This window comes from Erinaceus europaeus, chromosome 9 (genome assembly GCF_950295315.1).
Source record: "Erinaceus europaeus chromosome 9, mEriEur2.1, whole genome shotgun sequence".
NCBI classification, from domain to species: domain Eukaryota; kingdom Metazoa; phylum Chordata; class Mammalia; order Eulipotyphla; family Erinaceidae; genus Erinaceus; species Erinaceus europaeus.
In genome coordinates, this window is record NC_080170.1 from 42457354 (window position 1) to 42477049 (window position 19696).

A 19696-nucleotide genomic window follows, 5' to 3' on the forward strand; every position below is an offset into this window, starting at 1 on the left:
TGACTCCTTCCCACTGTAACACTAACATCCCAGCTTGTCTTTCCCACCAGACGTGTTAGCTAGAAGAGGAATGTTAATTTGCTTGAAAGGGACCAGTTTCAAATTTGATATAAAGGAGAACAAACAGTGCTCTCAGATCACGGGTTCTGGGAGGTGACCCAAACATTTAGATTCAAGACCAACTCCTTCCCTGGCTCAGATCCACCTGTCTCACCAGGCCCCAGCCATTTCTGTCCATCTCAGTATAACCAAAAGCAAGTTTCCCAGCTCTGCAGTCAAATTTCTTCTCTGCCTGATGTCCTGCCCTTTCTTGATGTCTGACAGTCCCATGCATAACCGAATCCTTAAGTAAAGACTCATCCTAATCCCAACCCGAGCTTCCTCCAGTGGTCTGTCTGCCTCTCCCTTTGGCACCCTGGGATGAACATCCCAGGGGTAGTCAAGTGCTCAACTCTGAAAATCCAGGCCCCAGCCCTCCTGTCTCAATGTTCCTTTGGTTAGTTTTGGAATTTCTGCAAATATGAGTAAAGAACCTGTTACAGGTCAGCACTGGGGTTTTCCTTCCTGTCTAACCTGAACTTGGCAATTTCTTCCTGGATAACTTTCAGAGTCATTTCTGGCAGAGCTAAGGATGTGAATTATTGAATGGCCAAAGCTACTGGTTCACTGCTGTCTTTACCACCAGATAGATGTGTGGATATGTGTTTGATGTCCCCTACATTTGACACTGGCACTACTTCCTCATTCAAATTTGACATTTTCTCTCTTGCCTTCACAGTTTTATAGCATCTTTAGCATCCACTCCTGATTCTCCTCACCTCCATCCACACCAAACCTTGTCTCTCAGCATCTGTATCCTCAACCATTTACAATAACATCTGATCCACTCTTTGTGATACCAGTTGGTTCTCCACTATCTGGAATCCAGTGTGTTCATGTCCCTTCCAGATACTTTCTCTTTAACCACTGCTCTTCACTTGTTTCCACTAAGGTCTTAGGAGGTGATATGCAAACTCTTTAACCTGACACTTAAGATCTTGTGTTTCTGATTTCACTTCAGATTTCTTGGCTTTTCTCTTCCACTCCCAATATTTAAACCTATAGTCTAGGGTCCCAAATGTATCCTTCACACCCCTGCATCCTTACCTTGGCTCTGCTTCCTTTCACCTCCCTGCAGCCCCCAGAAGCCCTACCAGACTGCCCTCTGCTTCCACTCAGCTGCTTGTGGCTCAGTGATTCAACTGCTTGGCCACTTAAGGGCCATGTCCTCATGTGTCTGTGGTCTCCAGGCAGTGAGCCTGTCCCTAAAGGTAGCACTTAGGTGGTGTAGGTGGTCTCTCTGTACCCTCAGTGGAAATCAGAGCATTGCACATGGTCTCAGCACAGATACTCAGAAAATGTTGCCTGAACTTTTGCTGCCTTTACTGAAATTCACATGTCAGGCCTTCCAGCTGGCCTCTTCCAGCTCTCCTGGCATTTGTGACTCTGGCACTATGGACATGTATGCCAGTGGAGGGCCTCTGCCCCCATGGATCCTGCTGGGACTGGGAGTGTTGAGAAAGTATCCAAGAAAACTCTCCAAGCATTCCAGATTTCCATCCCAAATCTCATCTAGAAATATGGCTGTGACCCTACCCTGTGTCCAACTGACTCAGGAGGAGGAGAGCCATTCCACCTTTTTTTTTTTTTCCTCCAGGGTTATCGCTGGGGCTCGGTGCCAGCACTGTGAATCCACTGCTCCTGGAGGCTATTTTTCCCATTTTGTTGCCCTTGTTGTGGTTGTTATTGTTATTGTTGTCACAGCTGTTGTTGCTGTTGGGTAGGACAGAGAGAAACTGAGAGAGGAGGGGAAGCCAGAGAGGAGGAGAGAAAGATAGACACCTGCAGACCTGCTTCACCACATGGAAAGCTTACCCCCTGTACAAACTAGGGTCAAACTAGGGTCCTTATGCCGGTCCTTGGGCTTTGTGCCATGTGCACTACCGCCCAGCACCCCAAGAGCCATTCCATCTTGAGACTGATTTTTGTGGACCAGGTTCTCTCACATTTTGTTTTGTTTTTTCCCCCCTCCAGGATTATCACTGGGGCTCGGTGCCTGTACTACTATGAATCCACTGCTCCTGAAGGCTATTTTTTCCTATTTTGTTGCCCTTGTTGTCGTTGTCATTGTTGTTATAGCTATTGTTGTTGGATAGGACAAACAGAAATCGAGAGAGGAGGGGAAGACAGAGAGGGGGAGAGAAAGATAGACACCTGCAAACCTGCTTCACTGCCCAGGAAGCAACACACCTCCCGCAGGTGGGGAGCCAGGGGCTCAAACAAGGATCTTTATGTGGGTCCTTGTGCTTTGTGCCATGTGTGCTTAACCTGCTGCACTATTGCTCAGCCCCCCTCATGTTTTTTTTTTTTTTTTTCAAAATCAAGCAGATGCAAGTTTTAAAAATTAAATCAAGATCAATGGGACCTAGACACCAGGATCATCTGAGTGTTACAATTACTTTTATGCAAATGCTTTTGCAGAGTTGACCAAACCTGAGGACAGGGGGCTAGGGTTTCTTTAATTCCTATTCCTTACCTTCTTCAAGCTTCCTTACAGCTGTCCCATGTCACCCAACTCAGGAGCAGCTGGAGTACTTGGTAGGCTGAGGGGACAGATGTACCTGACTGCCAAATAGCTGTCACATCCACCCTTGGAACTGAACTTTGCTAGCCTGTCATTCCTGGTGACACTGTACATGCACCAGCTTTACTGGCAAGCTTGTGCTTGTTCTGTAAGTCTCAATGTCACCTCATCTAGAATGAAGCTTGACTCTTCTGCTAAAGATACTGTCTCTGGCGACCTCCCTGTCTGGGCCCCATTCTTTGTGTTCTGGGACCCAAGGCTATCCAACTCAACCTCATAAATTGATTGACCTTTGTTCCCTGGGAAATAGGAGTTGGAATTTGGTGAGACTCAGTTGGCCTCCAGAATCCAGGACTTGTGATTGGAAATGGATCTGTTGCCATCCATCAAAGAAGCAGAAAAATCTGGAGTAGAATAAAGGAAAGCCACTGTGTAACAAGGGAAGGATGAAACTAGAGGCTAAGAGAAATAAAATGTTGCAGGGTGGGGGCTGCAGGAGCCACTCCCTGATCCTGCTTACCTGGTGCTAAGAGTATCTCTTCAGGTAATAATAGCCTAACCCTGAACTCTTGGACAGTACTCTGCAATGTCCATTCCAGTCTCAGCAGAGTGGACACCTGTAGCCACCAAACAGCCTTAACTAAAGTCCTGCAGATAGACAGATTCTCCCATCCAGCCACTTCCATTTACAGAGAGGATTCTGAAGTCCAAAAGGTACATTGAGCTGCCCTTAGCCACACAATCTATTTGTGGTAAAGTCAGAACCAGAACCTCAATTATAGATATGCATTACAAATCAGTGGTAATGGCTATAGGGAAACCACTTCCCCTCCCTGAGATGTGTCTGAAGTATAAGGCAAGTAACACTTCATTGCCAGCATGTTGTGAGGATGAAGTCAATGCAAAGGAAACCCAACTTTCAAAAGAATGCTCTGACAACAGTGTTAGAGTCAGAATCGCCTTTCCTAGATTGAAAGGCTGTCAATTCTCAGTCCCAGTATCCTGACACTTGACTGCAGACCTATACAGACTGCAAAGAACTGAATGTTGATCTGCTTGAATTAAAAACATACAAATAACCCAGAATTGGAACTGTCTGGAGAGCAGAAGGGAATTAAATGATTGAGAGATATCTGAATGGTGTGGGGTTGTAGCTGGCTGTCTCAGAGGTAAGAGTGATTCATATCCCATTCCAACAGAGAGATTCTCATTATCTTTTAGAATCACTGAACTATTTCAGTATTGTCTGAAGAAGTGGCCTCCCCAGGATCAACCCCAAGGGTTTACAAATAAGCATGAAGGTAGTCATTTGGTGACAGTGAAGCAGGAGGACTGGGTCTAGGAGACTAGGTTATGCCATGCTCTCTCCTAGGTCCTAGCACAATGTCCATCAATAGTGTCCCTCCTCCAGGGGGGCATATGTGGCAGGCTGCCCCAGCAGGTGATGATAATGGAATCTAGTTTCTGCATAACAAATATATACAACAGATCTGATTATACTCATTGCCATGGCAACAGGCTGCCCACCCCATTCTGAAGGTGATACCTTAACTGCCTCCAGGACCAATGACCATTTTTTCTTTTTCTTTTTTGCCTCCAGGGTTATTGCTGGGGCTCGATGCCTGAATCCACTGCTCCTGGAGGCTATTTTATTCCTTTTGTTGCCCTTGTTGTTTATCGTTATTATTGTGTTGTTATTGCTGTCGTTGTTGTTGGATAGGACAGAGAAATTGAAAGAGGAGGGGAAGACAGAGAGGGGGAGAATAAGATAGACATTTGCAAACCTGCTTCACCACCTGTGAAGTGACCCCCTTGCAGATGGGGAGCTGGGGGCTGAACCAGGATCCTTATGCTGGTCCTTGTGCTTCAAGCCATGTGCACTTAACCCGCTGTGCCACTTCCCACCCCCTTCTCACCCCCATGACTATTGCTAAGGTGATTGGCACTCCTAAGTTGTGACCAAAGTTATTTTTGTAATACTTCTCTCAATAGTAAAATTACCAAAGCAAGTTTTAGCTCCAGAACTTAAATGAAAAGGTGAGAGTGAAAGCCTGGCTCCAATGCACAGCAGGAAATCCAGCAAGGACAGGGCAGTACTGACTGATAGTGGAAAGTTCTGTCCACTTGGCATTTAATATTGAAATCAACTTTTACATGTGACTACCAAGAAGGATTTTCTATTTTGTAAGTGATGAGTTTGCAGGGAGTGGAACTAATCCAGTATGAGTCTTATTAGTTCAGTATTACTGAGGAGGAATTTGATGTATATTCATAGCAGATGCCTTAAGAGACAGGAGAAAACAGGAGAAGTACCACAGTTTACCTACAAGTGCATGTATAATGGAGTCACTTGTAACGTATTTAAAACAGACTAGGGAGGTGGCACGGTGGGAAAACACAGGGCTTATATGTATGGGGTCCTGAATTCAATCCCCAGCACTGCATACACCAGAATGATGCTCTGGTTCTCTTTCTGTAACACTCTGTTTATCTCTCATTAGTAAATAAATAAAAACTTTAAAAAAATATAAAAATCCATATAGGTAGATGCTGCTTAAGTAAGTTAGAGCCATGCCTGTACAATGGAATGTTCTACTGACATTAAATATAACATGTTGCTGAAATGTATTAAATTGCACTAATGGAAGTTAATGATATTGTGCAATATTGTGTGAAATGAAAAACAGCAGATTATAGGAACAGCATTAGAGTATCTCATTTCTTGTAAAAAAAAAAAAAAAGCAAAAACTACAAAGTGTATTTGTAGAGCAAGACATTTTTTAACTGTTTCAGTAGGTATCTTCCAACTACTCTGCTTCCAGGCTCTACTACCTGTTGGTCTGTCCACTGAGTTATTATGGTAGTCTTAGAAAAAGTGTTTATTCTTCCACACTCTGCTCTCAACTACACAAATTGTCCCCTTCAAAATATTAGACCCTGGAAATCTTATGGTTTTTGTGTTTTTCTCTGCAGCAAAGTCCAAAGCTTATGACTTGCAAGGATCAACTTTGTCCTCCCTTACCTAACTCTGTCCACCCTAATATATGTTACCCCATCTTCAGGGCTGCAGCCATATGAATTTTCTTTTTTTCTTTTTATTGCCACCACAATTATTGCTGGGTCTTAGTGCCTGCACAATGATTGCACCACTCCCAGGGGCCATTTTTTTTGGTTTTTTTTTCCTTAATTTTATTTGATAAGACAAAGAGAAGCTGAGAGGTGAAGGAAGATATATAGAAAGAGTGAGAAAGAGAGACACCTGCAACACTGCTTCTCTGCTTGTGAAGCTTCCCTCTTGCAGATGAGGGAGTTTGAACCTCGATCCTTGTGCATGATAGTGTGTATGCTCAATGAAACTCATCACTACCCAGTGCCATTTTATTTCTTTAAAAAAACACATTTCTTTTTTTCTCTGGGCCTTTCTACTTGTACTGCTCCTTCCCATTTCCTCAGCTCACTCACCTCAAAATCCTTCCTCTGTTAAACTGTCCTTTTTGTCCTCTACACTCTTCCCCCACATTCCTTATCACCCTCTTTAGCTTTCTCTTTTCTTTTTCTCCTTCTTCTTCTTCTTCTTCTCCTTCTCCTTCTCCTTCTTCTTCTCCTCCTCCTCCTCCTCCTCTTCCTCCTCCTTCTTCTTCCTCTTTGTTTCCAGAGTTAACGCTGGGGTTCAGTGCCAGCACTACGAATCCACTGCTTCTGGAGGCCATTTTTTCCCATTTCTGTTGCCCTTGTTGTTATTATTGTTATTGTTGCTGTTGTTATTGGATAGAACAGAGAGAAATTGAGAGAGTAGGGGAAGACAAAGAAGGGGAGAGAAAGACACCCACAGATCTGCTTTACTGCTTGTGAAGCGACCCTCCTGCAGGTGGGGAGCCAGGGGCTCAAACTGGGATCCTTACGCCAGTCCTTGTGCTTTGCCCCATGTGCACTTAACCCACTGTACCACCACCCAGCCCCTGCTATATTTTTCTCTGAAGCCCATCACCTATCTACATGGCCTGTATTTCACTGATTTGTTAGCTATGTGTCTTTCTTTCAGGATGTGAGCTCCTGGCATGCAGAAGTGTTGCTTCCTCACTGCTTTTTCCCAGGGCCCATGGCAGTGCAGTGATGGAAAAGCAGTTGCAGGAAAAGCACACCAATAGAAATATATTCACTCTTTCACAGCCTGATAGGCTCTGTGCTATTAGCTTTACTTGTGTTGTCTCATTTTGTTCTGCCAGCAATCCAGTGAGGTCATCCTGTCTGTCATTCTATGAAGTCATTGAAGCCTCCTTTCCCTCTTTCTCTAAAGAATGAAACAGGTTCAGAGTGAAAGGGAATAAAGTCATCTGTTCATGGTCTTGGAAAAAATTATTGAGTTGGTATCTGAACTGAGCATCTGATTTCAGCACCCATTTCTTCTTGCCCTGGTTTCCTGAGCTGTGGTTCCTAGGCCTGTAAAAATGCATCTCAGGTACATCCCAGACCCACAGAATTAGGGTCTGCATTTTTTCTGTTATTTCTTTCTACCTCTCTTTTTAAACTTTATTGGGAGGTTAATGGTTTACAATACATTTATGGACACATGGATACAATTTCTCATCTCCCTGTAATACGTAAACTTTTACCCCCAATTAGGTGTTCTTCCACTATTGTGTACCAGTACCCGAGATCCCCCCGCCTCTTTCCTTCCCTTCCTTTCTGTAGCCCTTTGCACTGGTGGTCTGCATTTTAAATCAGATTTCTGGGACCACTCCGCTGCCTTTTGAGCCTAAGAAGTGCTGCTCAGTGCTTTATGTATGGGTGGGGAGGGATATTTTTTAGCAAAGGGTCACCCAAAGTCTGGCTTTGTTTGAGGTTGATTTCTGTATCCCTGTGGGTTGGCTCTCTGCCCACTACTTCCCAATCCAGGAATTCTTCCATAGATACTACTAGTGCTATTCCACATCCCATTGCAGAGAGCAGAGGAGTTGCTTCCCTGTTCAGATGCCCTGCAGGCATATAGGAGAGACTCAGAGTTTTATGCTGACCAGTGAAAGCTCATCCAGAAGCTCTGTCTAGGAGCCAAGCCCTGTGGACAGGGGTGCCTTGTCCCCAGTCTTCTTCTAGCGTTTGCCCTTCTTTCATAGCCAGTCAACAGCATCAGGTTGAGCCTGATGTAAAGTTTCGAGACCACCTTTGAATCTGGAGAGGTGGCAGTCGTTGACTATGTGGGTCATAGTCTGTCTGTAGCCGCAGGGGCAGTTTGGGTCGTCTCTGGTTCCCAGCGATGGAACACAGTGGTGCACCGGCCATGGCCTGTTCGATAGCGATTGAGGACCCAATCATAACGTGCTCGGTCAAAGCCGGGTTGACGCTTGCAGGGGTCTGTGATGAGGTGTTTGTTCTTTACCTCAGCTGACTGCCAACTCTGTTTCCAAGAGTCTGGAACAGAGAAGTTCAGTGTAGGCGTAGGGGACCAGATTGGGTGATGAGACATCAAGCGTTGGACAGGGTGGGTGAAGATATCCGCGTATATTGGCAGGTCCGGTCGAGCGTAGACGTGGGAAATGAACTTAGATGATGCCGCATCCCAACGAATATCTGGCGGGGCGATGTTGCTAAGAACTGGCAGCCATGGAACCGGGGTGGAACAGATGGTTCCAGAAATTATCCACATGGAGGAATATAATTTGGAATCGACCAAGTGGACATGGGGGCTACAGAACCATACTGGGGCACAGTATTCTGCAGTGGAATAGCATAATGCCAGAGATGATGATCGTAGTGTGGAAGTGCTCGCGCCCCATGAGGAGCTGGCCAGTCTTGCAATGATGTTATTCCTCGTGCCCACCTTTGCTGCAGTTTTTATGAGACGTTCGTGAAATGACAGAGTGCGATCGAGAGTAACGCCAAGATAGACTGGCTGGGCTTCATGCCGGATTCTCGTATCGCCAAGCTGCACATTAAGCTCATGCGAGGCCGAGGCATGGTGTAGATGGAAAACAGATGATACCGTTTTTGCAGTGCTAGGGATTAGTCGCCATTTTTTACAGTAACCAGTTATCAGAGACATGTCTTTCGTGAGTGTTTCCTCGAGAATGTCGAACTTGGATGCCTGAGTTGCACAGCAGATGTCATCAGCGTAGATGAACTTCCTTGAAGAAGTTTCTGGGAGGTCATTGATGTAAATATTAAATAGCGTAGAAGCCAGAACAGAGCCCTGGGGGAGGCCACTTGAGACAAGTCTCCATCTGCTAGACTTGTCACCCAGATGCACCCGGATCTTCTGTTTTGGAGAAGAAACGATACAGTGTTGGCCACCCATGGAGGCAGGCATCTTGAGATCTTGACTAGGAGACCACGGTGCCAGACCGTGTCATAGGCTGCTGTGAGATCAACAAAGACAGCACCCGTCTTTAAATTCTTCTGGAATCCATTTTCAATGTAAGTTGAGAGGGCCAGGGCTTGTTCGCAGGTAGATCTTCCTGGGCGGAAACCAGCTTGGGCGGGTGATAGGAATTTCTCTGTAAGAGGAGAAATACGTGACAGAAGCAGCCTCTCAAGGAGTTTGTAACACACGGAGAGGAGAGAAATTGGTCTATAGCTGGCGGCCAGTGTTGGGTCTTTTTTTGGTTTCAAAACTGCTGTTATCTTTGCACAACGCCAAATTTTGAGCATAGATTCAGATTCCAAGATGTGGGACAGGAATGAAGTGAGCCACTTTTTTGCCGCGGGGCCCAAGTTAAGAATGAGTTCTGGGGTGATGTTATCATAGCCAGCAGCCTTTCCCGATTTAACCCTCTTCAAAGCGTCTTCCAGTGTCCCCAGTGATCATATTCAGCTCAGCTAGCAAAAGTCCAGTATGAAGGCACACCAGCAGAGGGCACTGGTTCCCCACCAGTCTGTCTACTGCATTCCTGAAGAAAAAACTTAAAAGAGGAAAACCAGCCAACCAAACAAAACATTGGTACATGATGGCGGAAAAAGACATAAGTTGGGGTAAAAGGTATTTTGGAGACACCTATCATGGAAAGATGAGAAATTGTACTCATGTGTCAACACCTGCACTATAAAACATTTAACTCACCAATAAAATGATAAAATAAAAATGTAAGAAATATATCAAATTTTGAGGGGATAGACTACACTGACTTCATTTTTGGGATTTGTTGGCGCTGATTCCCACTCACAGAGGGCACCCACAAAGGGGCCAATACCCAAGGCTGCCCCACAATTCAGTATTTATAATTCTCCACAAAGTGGCTCTCCTTCCTCCCTTTATCTACTTAACCAGCAGTTTACAGGCCAGGCAGAGATTTAGACCACACATCTTCCCATAAAATGGTGACTGTAGGGGGCTGGGTGGTGGCACAGCAGGGTAAGTGCACATGGTGCAAAGCGCAAGGACTGGCCTAAGGGTCCCAGTTCTGGCAGGGCTCCCCACCTGCAGGGGGGTTGCTTCACAGGTGGTGAAGCAGGTCTGCAGTTGTCTATCTTTCTTTCCCCCTCTGTCTTCCCCTCCTTTCTCCATTTCTCTCTGTCCTAACAACAACAATGATATACAACAAGGGCAACAAAAGAGAAAACACAGCCTCCAGGAGCAGTAGATTTATAGTGCAGGTACTGAGTCCCATCGATAACCCTGGAGGCAGAAAGGAAAAAAAAGTGACTGTAAATGGTTCTGCACTCCATAATGATCCTGGGTCGGTGCATACTCCGGGGGATAAAGAACAGGAAAGCTTTCAGTGGAGATGATGATGGTATGCAGAACTCTGGTGGTGGGAATTGTGTGGAATTGGATCCCTCTTATCCTATGGTCTTGTTGATATTAAATCAATAAAAAATGATGACTGTAGCAACTATCAGGTGCTGAGACCAGCTTCCTGGAACATCTATGTCTTTAACATAGAATGGAGGAGAGGTAGTTTTCTACTGGAGAATCAGAGAAAAGAGCTAGGGAGAAAACATTGTGGAGAAGAGAAAAGAAAGTGTGGGAACACAAGGAGTAGGGGATACCACTGGACCCATGGGCCGTGGGAAGGAAATTGGGTTTCAGCCCTAACCTGATATATCTAAAGTCCAGAACCATAAAATCCCATCGGTTAGCATCTTCCCACTTCCCTTTCTAGTCCTGAGACTTGGGCCTCTTCTCTCCAGAGCCCTGAAACTGCAAGAGGCCTACCCTGCCCATCATGGCTACCTCCTTCTAGATAAAAAATTTTCTGTCCTCTGCTCCTGTCTTAAGTTCCTGTGCCTAATGTTGTTCCTCTCAACTCTGTTGGTGAGACAGAAATCTAGTAAACACACACACACACACACACACACACACACACACACACACACACACACACACACACCCCAACGTGGTACAGACAGACAGGCCTCCCAGGAATGTTACCTTTTTAAATATTTATTCCCTTTTGATGCCCTTATTGTTTTATTGTTGTAGTTATTATTGCTGTCATCAGGCAGTGAAGCAGGGCTGCAGGTGTCTCTCTGTCTCTCTCCCTCTCTATCTCCCTCCTCTCTCAATTTCTCTCTGTCTCTATCCAATAATAAATAAATAAAATAATTTATTTTAAAAAAGCCAGTGAGAGCTGTGTTATTTCACAGGCAAGATCTGTGCCCTCATGCACATGGCTTCTGTACTTCACTTGCCTCCTTAATCTCCCAGAGGATCCCAGCTGAGAAGCCCACCTTCTATTGACCCCTCTGCTCCCCACCCTCACTCTCAAATATCAGCTTACTGCACAGGAAGTGGATTGAAGAGGAAGGAAATCTGTTTGCTCCTCAGAACTTGGTGACAAGGGGAAATCAAGCAGAATGATTTGAAGATGGGGATTGTCCTGCCTTATCCACTGACTTTTTTTTTCATTGTTTCATTTTTTTTATTTATAAAGAGGAAACATTGACTAAACCATAGAATAAGAGGGGTACAACTTCACACAATTCCTGCCACCAGAACTCTGTATCCCATCCCCTCCCCTGATAGCTTTCCTATTCTTCAACCATCTGGGAGTATGGACCCAAGGTTACTGTGGGATGTGCAGAAGGTTGAAGGTCTGGCTTATGTAACTGCTTCTCCACTGAACATGGGCATTGATAAGTCGATCCATACTCCCAGCCTGTCTCTCTCTTTCCCTAATGGGGAAGGGCTCTGGGGAAGCAGAGCTCCAGGACACATTGGTGGGGTTGTCTGTCCAGGGAAGTCTGGTCAGCATCGTGCTAGCATCTGGAACCTGGTGGTTGAAAAGAGAGTTAACATACAAAGCCAAACAAATTGTTGACCAATCATGGATCTAAAGAATGAAAAGTGCAGATGAAGAGTTGGGGGTGGGGGTTGCGTTTTGTAGATAGCTAGTAGGCATTTTTTAGTTATATTCCAAAGGGCCTGTGGCTATATTCATCCACTGACTTCTAAGCCTGTCTTCATGCAGGGGAACCTCCTCCACCTCAAAGTTACAGCTAGAGCGAGGAACGACAGGGAAGAGAAGCTGAGGAGGGTTCTAGATTGCTGATAGTGTCCTATTTCTTGATTTGAATGGTGGTGATATGATATGGGCCATGTGGGGATCTGTGTTCATCAGACCACAAATGTAAAATCATATGACTATTTTGGAAAACAGTTTGGCAGTTCCGTAAAAAAACAAAAAAAAAAATTAGCATGGAGTTCACAAGTGACCCAGTAATTCCAGTCCCATGTATAAGCTCCAAAGAACATGTACATAGGTGTTCATAGCAGGCTGATTTGTCATAGTTCAAAACTGGAAATGACCACCCAAATGACAAGTGGGTGAATGTGACCCATACAGTGGCACCCACTAGTCAACCAAAAAAGGAACGCATTCTGATGTATGATGCAGTCTGAATGGACCTCAAAGACATGTTGCTAACTGAAGTCAGACACAAAAGACACGAAAGTATATTATTTCTCTGTTGTGAAAGTGCAGAATAGGGAGACTCATGAAGAGAGAAGATAGATTAGTGAATGCCAGTGGCAGGGGGAGAGGAAGTGGGAAATGGTTACTAATGGGTAAAGGGTTTCTTTGAGGGTGTGATGAAAATATTCCGAAATTAGACCATGACAGTGATTGTATGACTGTGAAAATACTAAAAATAACTGAGCTGAACACTTTAAAAGGATAATCTTTATGGTATGTGAATTGTCTCAAAAATAGATCAAGTAGTGTGGTTATAATTTATGCCCTTGGTTTGAAGTATTTATAGCTAATTTTATTTTAAAGGTCAATTTAAAAGTGAAAGATGCTGCTGCTCGGTTGCTCTGTCTTTTGACTTTAAAATCCTAGCCACACTCGGGGGGGGGGGGGGGGGAAGAAAGCCTCCTCCTCAATGAAAGCTTCCAGGCCCCTTTAGCATTTAGTCTCAACATCCTGCTTAAGACCCATCATAGTTTCAGGTTGTTCAAATGGTGACCCAAGGGTGGTGGGACTTGGGATCTTGTTGGAAACACAGCATCTTAGGCACCCCTATCCTATAACTTCTGGAGTGAGATCCTGCATTTTTTTCTAGGTCTCCAAGCGATTCAAATTTGAGAAGTAGTGTTCTAGGAGGTTTCTCTTTCTGCCTACTACCTGGAAAAGAAAAATAGCTAGTTCCAGGCTATCTTTGTCTATCTGAACCTAGTCTTTGCTCACAAATATTTCTTGGTCTGTGGTCATACATGGTAACCCTGTAAGAATGCAAATCAGTCTCAGAACAAAAGCCAGTACCCACTCTGACTTTAAGAACAAGACTCTGTTCTGCAGTGAACTTTCAGAGAGATGAGAAACTGTACCCATGTGTCAGCAACTACACTGCCAACCATTACCCCCACCATGAAACTTACTCAAAATAAAAGAAAAATTAAAAGAGCAAGACAAAGAAACTAACAATTTGAAATCAAAATGGTAAGGAAAGAGAATAGGTAAACTCCTGGCACCCAAAATGCAGTGAAATATCATCTTCCCCTTGAAAGACTCAGAGGTCTTTGCAGAAATAACTAACTCAAATCCATGCAGAAGATATATGAGATGAATGAACCTGTGATTATAAATAACACATTTCTTCAATGAACTAACTACAAGGGAGGGAAAAGATGGAGAAGCAACACACAGTAAAACAGACTTAAAGATTATACTAACCAGTCTCAACATATGAGCCATATCTCAACCCAAATATCTTTTTTCTTTAAATCTATTTAGGACAATTTGGAGAGAATAGGGAAATTTTAACAATAGGAATTATTCATCTGTGCTGATGTTTTGTGGTTACATTTGAGTGTTCTTTTAAGTGATTTACTAAAACACACAGATGAAAGAGTTTGATAACTGAAATTTACCTCAAAATAATGGAAGACAGGCAGAAACTGATGAGTATGGGTGTTGGGAACAATTCTACCACTAATGATCTCCTGATACTATTCTGTCCTTGTGTGTGTGTGTGTGTGTGTGTGTGTGTGTGTGTGTGTTCAAAAGTCTATAGATTGGAGGCCAGGCAGTGGTGCTCTCGGCTAAGCGCACATATTACCAAGTGCAAGGACCCAGGTTTGAGCCCTTGTTCCCCACCTGCTGGGTAGACACTACACAAGCAGTGAAGCAGGTCTGAGGTGTCTATATTTCTCTCCCTCTATTCCCATCTCCTTTCTCAATTTCTGTCCTATCTAAAAGAAAAATTAGAAAGGAAAAAATGGTCACTGGGAGTAGATTCATAGTGCTGGCACTGAGCCCCAACAATAACCCTGATGACAATAGAAGAAAAAGACTTTATATTTATTATTTTATTAAAAACATTATTGTCTCTTTATTTATTAAAATGAGAGAGCCAGAAATCAAGAGGGAAGTGGGTGATATAAAGGAAGAGAGATGGAGAGACACCTATATCCCTGCTTCACTCACAAAGCTTTCCCCCTACAGATGGGGACCAGGGACTTGAACCCTGGTCCTTGCACATTGTAACATGTACACTCAATCACGTGTGCCAACCAGGTGTGCCACCATCCAGCCCTAAAAAGTCTTTAGATTTAAACTGGTGATTCAGGAGGTGTTTCTGTGGATTAGAGCACAGGACTTACATGATGAGGATCTGGATTCATCTCCCAGTCCTATAGATACCAGAGGAATGCTCTTGATATTTTTATAGATAAAAAAGATACATAAAGTGTTGATTTAAGAGGCATGAGTGTTTGAGCAAAACAACGCTACTTAGTACACATAACCATGTAATAGGAATTGTATAAAAACTGAACAGAGCAACTCAAAAAACTAATTATAAATAAGTTTTTCTTATCCTCAACCCACTTTCTCATAACTGGAATTTTATTTGCAACACAATACCTTGCCTTCAGAAGTGTTCTACAAACTGAAATTCTCAATTCACAGTCCAGAGAATAAGGAAGGCACTTAAAAATGATTAAAACTAAAGGAGAAAGAGTTGGATACAGAAATAATTATGATAGATTTGGGGTCAGAAATAAACATAGCTGGTTTCATGCTGGAAGTCCACAGACTGAAGGAATTGACCTGTCAGCAAAGAATTGTGCCAAACCCAGTTAGGGATGGAAATAGTGTGTCTGCATAACATCCTTCTCCCAAACAGAATCAAGTGGTTGAGCCTGATGGCACATTTGAGTCACCTTGAAACTGTTGTCCCAGGCCCCCTCTAAACAGTTCAGTGGCAATACTGGTAGTGGGGAGAAATCTCTGCAGAAGCCTGGGACACCAGTGATGACTAACTCTTCCTTGATTGTTCCCAGGGAACAATGACAGATGGCCACTGTTGACAACTTTGCTGTAGGCTAGGGAAGGTTCACTGGTCCACCCACATTTAAACAGAGCAGCTGAGAAATGGTGGTGGCCACCTCCAGGCACACAAACAAATGAGTTGACAGGGAGACACTGGGTGTCAGCCTTATTGTTTGTTATGAGTCACCTGATCTCCTTGGGAGTCATGGTGTCCAACTGAGTCACTGCTTTTTGGGCCTCTGGGGTGTGGTGGAGGTCCTGAGAGGCCAGAATTGGCTCCTTTGGGCTCCATGTGGTTATCCACAGCTATAGGTCTTAGCAGCAGCAGCACACACATAGCAAAAGCAAACAGGTGGTGGGCAGAGGTCCCAATCTGGGTAAACTTGGCTTGGAAAAGGTGTGTGTGTGTGGGGGGCGGGGAGGCAGGGTGAGAGGGGCATGAAGATTACTCTCCAGCTGTATGCTGAGCTGTGAGTCAACCCCCAGTGAGACCCAGGTGCTGAAGGGCAGGGTTGAGCCCAATTCTGTCTCCACAGCAATGGAACCATCCCCTCTTATTCTGAGGCTAGCACTGAATAGCACCTTGATCAGGGCCCTAGTAAAGTCAAACTGCTAACTGACAGAGAACAGAGAGATCTCAAGAGGATGTGTCAGGAACCACAAACCTCAGCATTTGGAGGTGGAAGGGGGTTGTCAGGAGGGGGAGAGGGTTTTTAAGCAATCATGACACATTATGGAAAAATGTGATTCAAGTCTCCTAAATCCCCCCCCCTTTTTTCTTCCTGCCTCCAGGGTTATTGCTGGGGCTTGGTGCCAGCACTAGGAATCCACTGCTCCTGGTAGCCATTTTCTCCATTTTGTTGGGTAAAACAGAGAAATTGAGAGAGGAGGAGAGATAGGGAGAGAGAAGGGGGCCGGATGGTGGTGCACCTGGCTAAGTGTACACATTATAGTGTGCACGGTCCTGGGTTTAAGCCTCTGGTCCCCACCTGCGGGGTGGGGGAACGGCTTTGAGAGTGGTAAAGCAGGGCTGCAGGCTGCAAGTGTCTCTCTCTCTCCGTCTCTGTCTCTCCATTCTGCTCAATTACTGGCTGTCTCTATCCAACAAATAAAAAGTTTTAAAAAATTTAAGAGGGAGAAAGATGGATAGCTGCAGACCTGCTTCACTGATTATGAAGCGTCCTCCCCTTGCAGGTGGGGAGCTGGAGGCTCAAGCCCAGATCCTTCCATGGGTCCTTGCACTTAGTACTATGTGTGCTTAGCTGAATGGCCACCACCTGGCCTCCTCCCTTATAGTTTCTAGCCATGCACAGAGCCAGCCTCTGGATGTCACATCCTCACCAAAAAGAGGACAGGGAGGGTAGATCCAGGACAGTCCCCTCCTTGATGATGGGTGCTGCTTGCAGTCTGTCCAGCAAAAGTCTAACACTTCAGGCCCCTCAGGACCCAGAATGAACCCTGCACGCCCATCCCACTTCCATGAACACCATCCCTACACAGAGGTTTGTGACTAAATCAACCTCTGTCAAGCTTTCCTTCTGCTCCAGGTAGGACTCCACTCTTTCTGAGATTCCCTTTTCTGACCACTGTCCAGCTCAACTTGGCTCTTAGCTTACTAGCATTGGGTCCTTCTCGTCCAGCATCTCAAGAATTTCCCTTCTCAAGGACCATGGATGTAGCTCAGCAGGTACAGTGCATGCTTTGCATAAATAAGGCCCTGGGTTCCATCCCCAGCACCCTGTACCCTCCTTTTCAGGAAGCCCCACCAGGTGATCTGGAATTTTGTGGGACTGTCTCTTCCCTGACATAGAAAGCCTGGTTATTACTTGCCTGTCACTAGGTGACAGTAATGCAGGGACCAACTAGGTGTGGTACATTTAAATGCCTCACATGAGACAGCTTTGGAAAGCAGGAGACAAGGTGATAGGGAGTGTACAATCCAGACCCTTCCTGGAGGAGGTGAGACCAGGTAAGAGGACAGACTAGGTGTTAGTTTGGTAATGAGATGGGTGGGGCAGGGAATCCATGTGCAATGATGAATGAAAAGTCTGGAGTCAGTGGACTCTACAGATCTTGTGAGCAAGGAAGTTATCTTCAATAACTCACCACTATATCTGACCCATCAGAACCTGGGAGTGCTATGACTCTCCAAATATGGGGTTGTGGGGAGCCCCAGGGGTCCTGGGGAAGAACCAGGTGGTGATGGGCAAATGTCATTAAGTAATGGATGTTGAGGGCTCGGTGAAGAGGCAGCTCAGATTTAAAGAATGTGATACAATCTGGACTGTGGATATGCAGAGGCATGAGATTGGGGCAGACTGTGGGCAGATGGGGCCCTTAGCTGTTGTCTCATCTGCAGGGGGTCAGGAGTCTTCCCTTACTTCTGGAATGAATAAGTGACCTAGCCTAGGGCAGAGGACCTTGCAGGTACCCACCATCTTTTAAAAAGTCATGAGTGATTGTGGGTGAGATAGCTCGGTAGCTGAACACAGAACATGCAAACCTGAACCCCCAGGTTTGATACTCAGCACCATCATATGCCAGAGTTGAGTGATGCTCTGGAGTCTACCCCCTTCCCAAGAAAAATAAGTCAGTCTTGAAAAACAAGGAAGAAAGGCAAAGTGAGACATCTAGCCATTACCCAAATGCAGCTCAGCAGCCCCTACCCCCAGCCCCCCAACTCCCATCTCAAACCCCTCAATCCTGACGGGGAGGTCTACAGTCTTCGTTGGAAGGCAGCAGACTCCAACTTTTTTCAGTCCTCTGCACAGATATTTGACTTTCTGCAAATAGGGCCTGGGTGACATCTAAGCTTCTGTAGAGGCCACTGAAGACGGGGCTGCACACCTAGTCCCCATCTTCCTTCCCTTCAGCAGGCAGGTGGCAGGCCAGGACTGAAGGTGGGGTGGGGTGGGGTTCAAGTAGCTCCTCATTTGGGGACATGAAGCCCTCCCCTTTCCTGACCCCAGCAGAAAAAAATATCCCTTTTGTTTTTTGGAGGCTGAAAAGGCAGAGTCCTAGTTGAGGTCTCCTCCCCCCCCCCACCCGGGGGAGGGGGTGCAGTTTAATGAGAGAACTCCCACGCTGCAAGAGGGGGTACAGTTGGGGGGAGAGCTCCCTGCACCCCCCTGCAGGAGGCAGCCTGGGGGCTTCCATTCCAGTTTCGGGGGTTCAGTAGGAAGGACCCTGAGACAGTGCCTGCCTCTAATTGACGTGTATCCCTGGACTCTGAGGGCGCTGGTCCCACAGACCTCTAGATTCTGCCTGCAAACAGGTGGTCCAGGACCCCGACCCTGAAGGCCATGGAAAGAGCCCTCTTTGTAGGCTTTGTCCCAGCCACCACCACCTGCCTCCCTGCTCCAGAGGTGATTATGCTAAGTGAAATTAAGAGGTGAAAGACTTAACTACGGGATGATTTCCCTCATCCTCGTGTGGAATATAAATAAATAAAGCAAATGAACTTGCAATAACAAACAAACAAAAAAACCCACGGTAACTCCACTGACTGTCTCCTGTACTTTGTGAGAATCGTCGTGGTTGTGTGTGTGAGGGGGGGATAGCTGGGGAGGACACAGCTTTGGTGGAGGGTGTGGAGACACACCACGTGTAGATGTGAAATCCCATCATACCCCTGAAGTCATAATTTCATAAAACACTATTAGATCATCAATGTAAAAAGTAGTGGCAGGGGCAGGGGTAGATAGCATAATGGTTATGCAAAGAAACTATCATGCCCGAGGCTCCAAAGTCTCAGGTTCAGTCCCCTGCACCATAACCCATAACCCAGAGCCGATCTGTGCTCTGGTAAAAAGAAAAAAAAAAGTAGTGGTGGGGGTGAGGGTGGCGCCCCGGTTTCTGGTGGAACAAGGCCCGGCCCTTAGCCCCTCTGCGCGGGCGAGGGGGCGCAGTTCCCGTGGCCCCCATGGGGCGGCGCATGCGCACCTGGTCCGTGCGCCGCCACCCGCCGGGGTCTCTAGGGCTCAGGTACCGCCCCGCCTACCCGTGGCCCTGCACCTGCCGGGTTCTTCTTTCGGACAGACTGACAGAACGAGGGTGAGAAGCTAAAGAAATGGGGGCCCGGCGGGGCAGAGGCGCCCAGAGGGGTAGTGAGGAGGCGCCAGGCAGGTGGTGGTGGAGTCTGTGTTCTGTCCTCAAGAGCTGCTCTCTGGGCTTCTGACTGATGGGGGCGGGGAGTGGAGGAGGCCCCCCAGAGCCAAGGGGACAGAGGAGGAGATTGCTGTCAAGCAGGGACCTGTCAGGAATCCGATGATGCTCAGACGCCCCACTTACTGTCCCATCTGGTGCCACTTCCTCTCACATCTGACCCCCCAATTCCTCTCACACTTGACCCCCCAATTCCCCTCAC

At 45.9% G+C, this 19696-nt stretch overlaps 2 long non-coding RNA genes across 2 annotated transcripts in view; both read left to right on the forward strand.

Annotated features, from left to right (window-relative positions):
• The first annotated feature begins 2007 nt into the window (after nt 1-2007).
• On the forward strand, nt 2008-3148 carry LOC132540189 (uncharacterized). The gene is made up of 2 exons (XR_009551408.1): nt 2008-2771; nt 2934-3148. It is a non-coding gene; the product is annotated as an uncharacterized LOC132540189 (long non-coding RNA).
• A 15997-nt stretch (nt 3149-19145) lies between these two features.
• LOC132540190 (uncharacterized) overlaps nt 19146-19696 on the forward strand; it is a 73573-nt gene continuing 73022 nt past the window's right edge. The window contains exon 1 of the long non-coding RNA XR_009551409.1: nt 19146-19383. This is a non-coding gene — a long non-coding RNA (uncharacterized LOC132540190). The remainder of the gene's footprint in view (nt 19384-19696) is intronic.